The sequence below is a fragment of the Rhagoletis pomonella genome, unplaced genomic scaffold (assembly GCF_013731165.1).
Source record: "Rhagoletis pomonella isolate Grant_MI unplaced genomic scaffold, Rhpom_1.0 Rhpom_scaffold_03509, whole genome shotgun sequence".
NCBI lineage: Eukaryota > Metazoa > Arthropoda > Insecta > Diptera > Tephritidae > Rhagoletis > Rhagoletis pomonella.
The window spans coordinates 13,233-21,345 of record NW_023462062.1 but is presented as its reverse complement, the minus strand read 5'-3'; the positions used below and the strand labels follow the sequence as shown (position 1 = coordinate 21,345).

Genomic DNA, 8,113 nt, shown 5'->3' with positions numbered 1-8,113 from the left:
AACGTCAAGTTGGATGAACACTGCGAACAGCGAGAGAAAGAGAATGAGCGATAAACTTCAGAACGTTCTAGAGTTGCCATAAGTGCGAGCGTAGGTATATAAGGCAAAGAACGTAAATCTATAAGAAGAGACAACACGTTATAATTGTAACGAGTGAGAACATCAGGAGCGTGCTTTCCCTTTTGCCCAAATACGTTTTGTGATTGGATGAAAAGAGAAGGCACGCTCCTGATGTTCACACTCGCTACAATTATAACGTGTTGTCTCCTCTTATAGATTTACGTTCTTTGTATAAGGGCGCCGCCACATCGAAGTGAGTTAGTTACAAGTCAGCAAGCTACAAGTAAAGTGAGCAGAGAAGTGAGTTGCGAATAAGCAAGCTATAAGTTTAATTGTGTTAACAAGTTTAGTAAAGCGTTGTTATTGCTTTAACAAGTATTGTAAAGTTTTTTTACTGTATTAGCGAATATTGTAAATTGTTTGGTGTACAATAAAGTTAATTGTACTACAATTTGGTCATCGTTAGCATTTATTTAACAGTCCGACCATACGTACCAAGAGATTTGGGAAATCAGGACGAGGTTTCAAAGATAATCGTAACAATTGGTGTCAGAAGTAGGATTGTTAAATAAATGCCGAAGGATAAACTTTTGAAAATGGCAAAAATTCAGGATTTAAAGATTGAGGAACTCAAACAGGAGTTGGAGAAGCGAAATTTAGCAACCTCCGCTGAAAAGAGGAGTTACTATCACGGCTGCGAGAGGCTATGGAAGCAGAAGGCATCGACATGGACAAATACGACTTCCAGGGTAAACTCAACGATGCATCCGCAAAGGATGAACAGAGGGATGAAGCCGCTTGTTCGTCGAAGGAAGTACAGCAGACATCCGGGGAGGTTGAAGAACAGCAAGAGTCTCCAAGTTCATCAACAGCTATGGACATGAACACGTTATTGGCTGCTATGTCACACATATCATCACAGATTTCATCCCAGCTGCAAGTGCAGGAAACACGCATATCATCGCAGCTAGATGAAAAGATTACTCAGCTACAAGAGAATTTATTCAAAAATAACTCGGAACTCAGAGAGAGACAGGATAAAATCGAGGAACGACAAGATAAAATCGAAGCGCTTATTAAGGAAAAACAGGACAAAGTAGAAGCTAAGGTGGATGAGCTTGAAGATCGTCTCCGAGGTTTGCAGTTGAATCGTCCAGCTAATTCGACGAACGCCCCCCAAGGTAAAGACTCCATCCTTTGATGGCACTATTCCTCTCCAGGTCTTTAAGCTCCAGTTTGAGAAGACAGCTACAGCAAATCACTGGAGCATGGAGGATAGATCCGCTGCACTGTTCGTTGCATTAAAAGGACCTGCAGCGGAAATCTTGCAGACTATTCCTGATTGTGAAAGGAACAGTTACGATGCGTTAATGGGTGCAGTGGAAAGACGTTATGGTAGTGAGCACAGGAGATAGATTTACCAGATGGAGCTGAAGAATCGCTGCCAGAAATCCAACGAGACTCTAAAGGAATTCGCCTCCGAGATTGAAAGGTTGGCTCATTTGGAAATTGGAGATGCATCTGGTGAGCGCCTCGAAAGAGTAAAAATCCAGAGGTTCATCAACGGAATGCGGGACGGAGCGAGAGACGTACGCGAATCCCAAGCCAACATTTGCTGAAACTGTCTCGTATGCTCAGACGCGTGAAACAGCGGCGCTCCTAAGTAGACCAGCCTACAAAGCACATCGCGTGGAAGTGGAGACACCGGACGAGACAAGGGAAATGCTGAAGAAGCTAATCCAACTGTTGGGCGAGAAAAAGCATGGCCCTGACAAATGTTTTAAATGTGGAAAGCCAGGCTTCTTCGCCTGCGATTGCAGCGCAAGTTCCAGTGCGCTTAACAATTCAGCAGGACGCAAACGCAGGACTGAAGGAGACGAATCCAAATCCAATCAGTCGTTAAACTAAAACGAGCCAGCAGCAAGGGGCGCGCTCTGGCTCCCGCAATTGAATGCCCCATAATCTCCGTCTCGCAAATTGGCATAAAAGCGAGCAACGTACTCAATGAGTTCAAATCACCAATCAAACTCCGAAGAAGAACTGTACTGGGGCAATGTCGAGAGGTAGAGGCAATCTTCAACTGCGAAAACTTACCGGAAAGCGATTCCATTGGCGAGAATGACATGGCGGAAGACATTAATGCCTGGACGGAAGGGTTGGAAGAAATTTACCAGCACAAGGCTAAGGAACTCCTCCGCAGATACTCCAACATATTCTACAAGGATGGCAACAAGCAAGGCAGGACAAAATTTGTAAAACATCGCATTGATACTGGTGATGCAAGGCCAATGCGTCAAGCTCCTCGGAGTGTTCCACTTGCCAAACGTGAAACTGTTACCCAAATAATAAAAGAAATGAGCGAGAGTGGTGTGATTGAACCATCAGCGAGTCCATGGAGTTCGCCGGTAGTACTTGTGAAGAAGAAGGATGGTCAAATGCGGTTCTGCGTAGACTACCGGAAACTAAACGATGTGACGAAAAAGGACAGCTATCCTCTTCCCAGGATCGATGACACTCTGGACTCGTTGACTGGAACAAAGTGGTTCTCAACACTCGATCTTAAGAGCGGTTATTGGCAAGTGGAGGTAAGTGACGAGGACAAGGAGAAGACAGCTTTCAGCGTTGGAGATGGTCTTTGGCGATTCACGGTGATGCCCTTTGGATCATGCAACGCTCCTGCCACTTTTGAAAGACTTATGGACCATGTGCTTAAGGGACTGCATTGGAAAACATGTTTGATGTATCCAGACGACATTATCGTATTGGATAAAAGTTTTGAGGAACACCTGAACAATTTGGAAGAAGTTTTCCAGAGGATAGCTGGCGCTGGTCTGAAGCTAAGTCCCAAAAAGTGCTTACTGTTCAAGAAGGAGGTGAACTACTTGGGACACAAGGTGGCAACGTAGGGCGTCTGTACTGCGAAGGAAAAGATAGAAGCAGTAAAGGATTGGCCAAGACCTAGGAACCTGCACGAACTACAAAGTTTCCTTGGGCTATGCACCTACTACCGCCATTTTGTTCCGAATTTCGCCAGCGTTGCTAATAGCCCTAACGAGCTCACTAGGAAAAATAGAGCCCTCGAGTGGAACAAGGAGCAGGAGGAGGCTTTCCAAACTCTGAAGGAACGGCTATGCACTGCACCTATGCTAGAGTATCCCGTTTCAGGTGCAACGTTTATTTTGGATACGGATGCTAGTGGTTATGCCATAGGAGGCGTACTGTCGCAGGTAATTGATGGGCAGGAGAAGGTAGTTGCCTACTATAGCCGGTCGATTGGAAAACCAGAGAGGAACTGCTGCGTAACTCGGAGAGAACTACTAGCGTTGGTGGAGTGCGTCAAACATTTCCACAAGTACCTCTATGGGCAACGTTTCCGAGTTCGAACGGACCATGCAGCGCTGAAGTGGCTACTACAGTTTAAGAACCCAGAAGGACAGCTAGCCAGGTGGATTGAGAGACTGCAAAGTTATGACTTCGCTATTGAGCACCGCAAGGGAAGTGTCCACTGAAATGCTGATGCCATGTCCCGTCGACTATCTAGCTTGGAATGTAATTACTGCTCAGAAGCTGAGGGCAAAGAATACATTATAGACGTCCGGCTAACTACAATAACACCAGCGGAAGAGTGGAAGGAAGAACAGCTACGAAAGTTTCAGCAGGAAGATCCAGATCTGGAGCTTTTGACGCATGGACTGGAAGTAGACAGAAGGCCAACTAAGGAGCAAATGGCAGCGGAAAGCCCCATCGCAAAGGCGTACTGGGCACAATGGAACAGCTTAAAATTAATATCTGGCTGTTTGCACAGGGTATGGGAAAGTGAAGATGGCCAGTGCTCCCGCAACCTAATAGTAGTTCCAAGGGTAAGAATTCGGGATGTACTCAAGGAATTCCACAATGGTCCTAGTGGAGGGCACTTGGGAATCACGAAGACCCTGGAGAAGATCAAGCAGAGGTTCTATTGGGTTGGTTGTCGGCAATCGGTCGCAGAGTGGATTGCTAACTGCGCAGAGTGTATTGCAGCTAAAGGGCCGAAATCCAGAAGTCATGGCCAGATGAACCAGTATAACTCTGGCGCACCATTCGAGCGCATTGCCATGGATGTAGCCGGTCCATTTCCTACGAGCGCACAGGGAAACAAATACGACCTTGTGGTTATCGACTACTTTAGCAAATGGCCGGAGGTATACCCGATTTCAAACCAGGAAGCTAAAACAGTAGCGGAGGTATTCACCTACAATTATGTTGCGAGATACGGTGTACCTATAGAGCAGCACTCTGACCAGGGAGGAAATTTTGAATCGGCGGTGTTCCAAGAGATGTGCCAGATACTGGGTATCCGAAAAACTCCGGAGAAACTGGAAGAGCATTTGCGGAAGGTCGTGGACAAGAATCAGGAAGATTGGGATGTCCGCATACCCTTGTTCCTGATGGGATACCGGTCAGCAGTGCACGAAACAACGGGTAAAACTCCTGCAAGGGTAATCTTCGGCAGTGAGCTCCGTTTGCCTAGTGACCTGAAGTTTGGAGTAACAGGCGATGCAAGGAGGATTGGGAAAGAGACGTCCAATATCTTGGAAGAGGAGTTGAGAGAAGTACATGCCCTTGTGAGACAGCGAACTCAAATTATGAGTGACAAGATGAAGGCCAGGTATGATAAGGCAATGAACTGCGAGGGTTTCCAAGAGGGAGACTTAGTGTTGCTGTATAATCCACTACGGAAGAAAGGCTTGTCCCCAAAACTACATTGCAACTGGGAAGTCCGTATAAGGTCGTCAAACGGCTGAAGGACGTAGTGTATCGAATCCAGACCGTTGGGTGACCAAGAAACAAGATGAAGGTGGTCCACTTGGAAAGGCTTGCAGCGTTTGGAACAGCAAGTGTGTCTGATCGGGACGATCAGACTTAGGTGGAGGGCAGTGTGGCGAATACTCCGGCAACGCGAAGCGAACTACGAGAAATAGACGGAATGTTCGAGGAATGACGTAGAATGTTCCACAAAGAGAAACGTTAAGTTGGATGAACACTGCGAACAGCGAGAGAAGCAGAATGATCGATAAACTTCAGGACGTTCTAGAGTTGCCATAAGTGCGAGCGCAGGTATATAAGGGCGCCATAGCAGCGAAGTGAGTTAGTGACAAGTCAGCAAGCTACAAGTAAAGTGAGCAGAGAAGTGAGTTGCTAATAAGCAAGCTATAAGTTTAATTGTGTTAACAAGTTTAGTAAAGCATTGTTATTGCTTTAACATGTATTGTAAAGTGTTTTTACTGTATTAGCGAATATTGTAAATTGTTTGTTGTACAATAAAGTTAATTGTACTACAGTTCGGTCTTCGTTAGCATTTATTTAACAATCCAGCGATACGAACCGAGAGATTTGGGAAATCCGGACGAGGTTTCAAGGATAATCGTAACAATGGGATATTTCTATGTATTTTCCAGGCGGTTTCCAGGCAGAAGAACATTTGTCATTTGTATGTATGCACAATGGTTGTAATTAGATGAAATGCATCATATAAATCAAAAAGTGAATTTCGAATTTTTTATTAGCTATAACTTTTTGCATTTCAACGATGATGTTTGTTACGTCTTTTTGCATTTGAGGTTACGACATGATCGCAGTATATACTGTAATAAACCTTTTTGAGTCCTCCTCGGGGGTAAAATCTGATCAGGGTTGATAATGAGAAGGAGCGTGAATTTTGCTGATTCAGAGTTGTATACAAAATAGCTGTGGCATGAAAGGGAGCAACAACCGTACTCTGGCAGAGTGGCACAGGTAATTTTGTAAACAACACTTTTCTTATCACTTAACTTGATAATTGCTATTTCTTTTCTAATATTCAGATATCCAGCTTGTAGCCAGAGGCATTGGCATGTGAGGCTCACCAAAATCTACACATAATGCTGGAGCAGCTCCGGGTAATGGACCATTGAATGTGCTTGCTGCACTTATGACCACCATAACTAACGGAGTCTCCAAGCAAATGCATGCCCTGAATTTATACGGTAGCAATTCATAGCAATTACTATTATATGTGTGTATGATTTATATTTGTGACATTCTATACTTTGATGTTAGGTATTTTTGAGGAGCTCCGGGTAATGGGTGTGCTTAATGAAATATCTAGGCGGATGAGCTGGCAGGCATTAGACTCTCAATAACTATACAAAAACCTCGTTTTTTGGAATTAGGACTCAACTATATTCGGAAATTTAGAATTTTACTTGATAGATTTACAAAATAACACAATTCACGTTTTTCATGAAAATATAATCTTACAATTGAGGGATTCACAACGGTGTCTTAAGTGTCGTATTGTTGTGTGTCGTAAACTTTAAAAGCTTAAAGAAATGTTTAGAGAACTGGAAACGACAACGAACTATTTTTTAACACTCCAACAATTCATAATATGACTTTGATGGTACTTCGCGAACCCCTTAATATATTTTTTAGGCGCTTAAAGCTTACGATATACAACAATACGACACTTACGACACCGTTGTGAATACCCCAAATGTTTTTTTTTTAATTTTAAACTTACATTTAAGAAAACTACATTCAGTGCTATAATTACGATTTGAGTTTTCCAGTTTATAGAAACACAAACGTTAATTATGTACTTAACTATTGATATTACTCTTAATTAAGCATTGATATTATATTTAACCTACATGATGTTCGTAAATAACCGGGGACCGTAACGGTTATAACTTTTATTATAAAAATCACTTTTTAATCGTTATTAACTGAGTTTTATTTTTAATTAATTAATTTTAATTTAATTTTAATTTTTTGCTCGGAAAATAATCGTTACGTTTTAAGTTTTATTTTTTGCTCGTAAAAAATGGTTACGTTTTAAGTTTTATTTTTTGCTCGGAAAATAATCGTCACGTTTTAAGTTTTATTTTTTGCTCGGAAAATAATGGTTACGTTTTAAGATTTATTTTTTGCTCGGAAAATAATCGTTATTTCTCGAGTTTTATTTTTTGCTCAGAAAATAAAACTTAATTTTTGCGTATGCGTATGCGCATGCGTGAATAGACAGGGGGTGGCTGTCTTTATCCTCGTCTTTTTATTTATTTTTAACTTTGTCCTGTCCTGTTCTTCATCTTTATCATTGGCTTGATCCTTCAGTGTAGGTTTTGAGTGTCTGTGGTTTTGTCGTAGCCCTTGTCTTTGTTTCTGCCCTTGTATCTTGCTCTCTGTATTTTCATTACGCACTCCACAGTGGCGTTAAAAATCAATGTTTTTTTGCGTAATTTTGTACGAAAACAATTCTGTGTCGGAGGCGAAATAAAAGATGTAAATCGATGTGTGTTTGCAGGAAATATTAGTGGTGTTCATTTAAACAGATAAATTTGCCCTTCGCATATGCGTATATTTTCCACAGCTTTATATAAACGATCAAAGAAGAATATTTGTTGCCCCTTATCAGAGTGTCCAGATTTGGCGATTTTTTTTGGATATTTGCGCGTAAAATTTGGGAAATCGCCTTTGGCGATTTTTGGCGATTTTTCCCCTTCAAATAAATTTTTTCCAATTATAAAAATATTTGTTATTGTTATTTTATTGTTGAATATAATTAAAAAAATATACGAAACTTAGTTTTCCACGATAATTTTACAGAAGAGGCTAACGAACTGCATGATAAAGACTGTCAAAAATGTTTAATCACCCTAATCGAAGAATCATGGACCTAGTCAATTAAATACTTTTAAAAAAGTTTTGATTCTATCACAAAAAAGTGTGTGAATCACAAGAGGGCGAGCTTCAGGGACCAGCCAATTCATCATTTGACTTTGAAGGAAAGAAAAGCAGCAGAAACTGAATATTTAAATCTTTGAACTTTCCCATGGTATAACTTTTCTCAGAACCATTCTATTCGACTCAGAGGGATTTTGGATAATTGCTTACGGAGTGAAAACCGCAACAGGCAATAAAATGTTTGGAAATATAAGTAAATTCATATTATTATCCTTGCCGCACTCACATGCTTTGTTGAGCGCGTTTTTTCCGTAATGAATTCAACAAAAACTAAGATTCGAAATAGGAT

General features: G+C 41.6%; 1 long non-coding RNA gene across 1 annotated transcript; it reads left to right on the top strand.

The window, feature by feature from the left end:
- Nucleotides 1-5,906: 5,906 nt before the first annotated feature.
- Nucleotides 5,907-6,356, top strand: LOC118754181. Its single transcript, XR_004994868.1, has 2 exons — nucleotides 5,907-6,065; nucleotides 6,139-6,356. It is a non-coding gene; the product is annotated as an uncharacterized LOC118754181 (long non-coding RNA).
- Nucleotides 6,357-8,113: the final 1,757 nt, after the last annotated feature.